Source organism: Chiloscyllium plagiosum, unplaced genomic scaffold (genome assembly GCF_004010195.1).
Source record: "Chiloscyllium plagiosum isolate BGI_BamShark_2017 unplaced genomic scaffold, ASM401019v2 scaf_467, whole genome shotgun sequence".
NCBI classification, from domain to species: domain Eukaryota; kingdom Metazoa; phylum Chordata; class Chondrichthyes; order Orectolobiformes; family Hemiscylliidae; genus Chiloscyllium; species Chiloscyllium plagiosum.
In genome coordinates this window covers 33,213-36,408 of record NW_025214245.1, presented here as the reverse complement: position 1 = coordinate 36,408, position 3,196 = coordinate 33,213, and positions in this window count along the sequence as shown.

Below are 3,196 nucleotides of genomic sequence, written 5' to 3'. Positions count from 1 at the left end.
CCCATATCCCTCCAAACCCTTCCTATTCATATACCCATCCAAATGCCTCTTAAATGTTGCAATTGTACCAGCCTCCACCACATCCTCTGGCAGCTCATTCCATACACGTACCACCCTCTGTGTGAAAAAGTTGCCCCTTAGGTCTCTTTTATATCTTTCCCCTCTCACCTATGCCCTCTAGTTCTGGACTCCCCCCACCCCAGGGAAAAGACTTTGCCTATTTACCCTATCCATGCCCCTCATGACTTTATAAACCTCTATAAGGTCACCGCTCCTCGGACGCTGCCTGACCAGGCTGCGCTTTTCCAGCACCACACACTTGACTCTGATCTCCAGCATCCGCAGTCCTCACTTCCTCCGGCTGGAATACTGTGTCCAGTTCTGAGTATTCCCAGGACCTTGTCAGGAATGGACGGTCTGAGGTAGAAGGAGGGACTGGGCGTCTTTTTTTTTCACTGGAGCCTAGGAGATTGAGAGGTGACCTGACAGCAGTTTATAGTATAGTGAGGGGTACAGATAGAGTTGATGTAATTGTCTTTTCTCTGGTGTGGGGGATTTCAAGACTTTTTTTTTGGGGGGGGGGGAGGGAGGGCACAGGAGAGAGATGTGCAGAAGACCAGAGGGGCACTTCTTTTTATACAGAGGGTGGAAAGAGCTTCCTGAGGAAGTGGGAGGGATGTGGGGATAGTTGCAACACTTAAAGGACATTTGGATAAGGACATGGACGGGGAAGGTTTGGAGGGACATGGACCAGGAGCAGGGGCAGGTCTGGGACTAGTTCGGTTTGGGATTAGGGTCATCATGGACTGGCTGGGCCGAAGGGTCTGTTTCCACGCTGTAGGACTCCCTGACTAAGTTATGATAATCACTGAATACTCATCTGGACTAAGGAAGGATGGTACAAGAGGAACAAAGTAGAGTCATAGAGACGTACACACGGTAACAGACCCTTCGGTCCAACTCGTCCGTGCTGACCCAGAAACCCTAAATTAATCTGTTTGTCGTTTTTACAAATGACTTGGACGCAGGCATTGGTGGATGGGTTAGTAAGTTTGCAGATGAGTCTAAAGTCGGTGGAGTGGTGGACAGTGTGGAAGAGTGTTACAGGTTGCAGGGGGACTTGGATAAACTGCAGGATTGGGCTGAGAGGTGGCAAATGGAGTTCAATGAAGCTAAATGTGAGGTGATGCACTTTGGGAAGAATAACAAGAAGGCAGAGTACTGGGTCAATGGAAAGATTCTTGGTAGTGTGGACGTGCAGAGGGATCTTGGAGTCCAGGTGCATAGATCCCTGAAAGTTGTCACCCAGGTGGATAGTGCTGTTAAGAAGGCACACGGTGTGTTAGGTTTCATTGGGTGGAGGGTTTGAGTTCCGGAACCGCAATATCACGCTGCAACTATACAAAACGCTGGTGCGGCCACACACTTGGAATATTGCGTACAGTTCTGGTCGCCCCATTCCAGGAAGGATGTGAAAGCATTGAAAAAGATGCAGAGGAGATTTACCAGGATGTTGCCTGGTCTGGAGGGAAGGTCTCATGAGGAAAGGCTGAGAGACTTGGGTCTGTTCTCATTGGAGAGAAGGCGGCGAAGGGGGGATTTGATAGAGACATACAAGACGATCAGAGAGGGTGGAGAGTGAGAGTCTTTTTCCGAGGATGTTGACGTCAGCTTGTACGAGGGGGCATAACTACAAATTGAGGGGTGATAGATTTAAGACAGATGTCAGAGGCAGGGTCTTTACTCAGAGAGTGGTAAGGGCGTGGAACGCCCTGCCTGCCAATGTAGTCAACTCAGCCACATTAGGGAGATTTAACCAATCCTTGGCTAAGCACATGGATGATGATGGGATGGTGCAGGGGGATGGGTTTAGTTCACAGTTTGGTGCAACATCGAGGGCCGAAGGGCCTGTTCTGTGCTGTATTGTTCTATGTTCAATCAAGTCCTAATCCCCAGCACTTGGCCCATATCCCTCCAAACCCTTCCTATTCACGTCCCCATCCAGATGCCTCTTAAATGCTGTAATTGTACCAGCCTCCACCACATCCTCTGGCAGCTCATTCCATACGCGTACTGCCCTCTGCGTGAAAAAGTTGCCCCCTTTTACATCTTTCCCCCCTCACCCGAAACCCACACCCTGTAGATCTTGACTCCCCCACCCCAGGGGGGAAAAGATCTGGTCTCTTTACCCTATCCACACCCCACCCTCGTGATTTTATAAACCTCGATAAGGTCACCCCCTCAGCCTCCGACGCTCCAGGGGAAACAGCCCCCAGCCTGTCCAGCCTCTCCCTGTAGCTCAGCCCTGGCAACATTCGCAGGTAAGAGGAGATTGGGTCAATTACGGACGGAGAAGGCTGTGGACCAAGCGCGGGTAATGGAGATTGGTGTAGCCCGGTCATCGTTGGTCAGCACAGACATAAGGGGCTCGATATTCACTGAGGCTTGGGAGATTGAGAGAGAAGGGGGTGGGGGGCAATAGCAGAAAAGATCTTAGAGAAACCAATACAGGTTTCTCGAAGGTTGGCTTTCCACCACTTTTCTGAAAGACTACATCAGCGCCCGTTTTCGCGAGCACAGTAGCTCAGTGGTTAGCACTGGTGCCTCTCAGCACCAGGAACCAGGATGCTACCTCACCCTCAGGCGGCTGTCTGCGAGGAGTTTGCACGCTCTCCTCCCCGTGGCCTCGTGGGTTTGCTCCGGGTGCTCCGGTTTCCTCCCATAGTCTGAAGATGTGCAGGTTAGGGTGGGATTGGCCGTGCTAAATTGTCCCCGTAGTGCCCAGGGATGTGCAGGAACCAGGATGCTACCTCACCCTCAGGCGGCTGTCTGCGAGGAGTTTGCACGCTCTCCTCCCCGTGGCCTCGTGGGTTTGCTCCGGGTGCTCCGGTTTCCTCCCATAGTCTGAAGATGTGCAGGTTAGGGTGGGATTGGCCGTGCTAAATTGTCCCCGTAGTGCCCAGGGATGTACAGGTTATGGTGGATTGGCCGTGCTAAATTGTCCCCGTAGTGCCCAGGGATGTACAGTTTAGGGTGGGATTGTCCGTGCTAAATTGTCCCCGTAGTGCCCAGGGATGTACAGTTTAGGGTGGGATTGTCCGTGCTAAATTGTCCCCGTAGTGCCCAGGGATGTACAGGTTAGGGTGGATTGGCCGTGCTAAATTGTCCCCGTAGTGCCCAGGGATGTGCAGGTTAG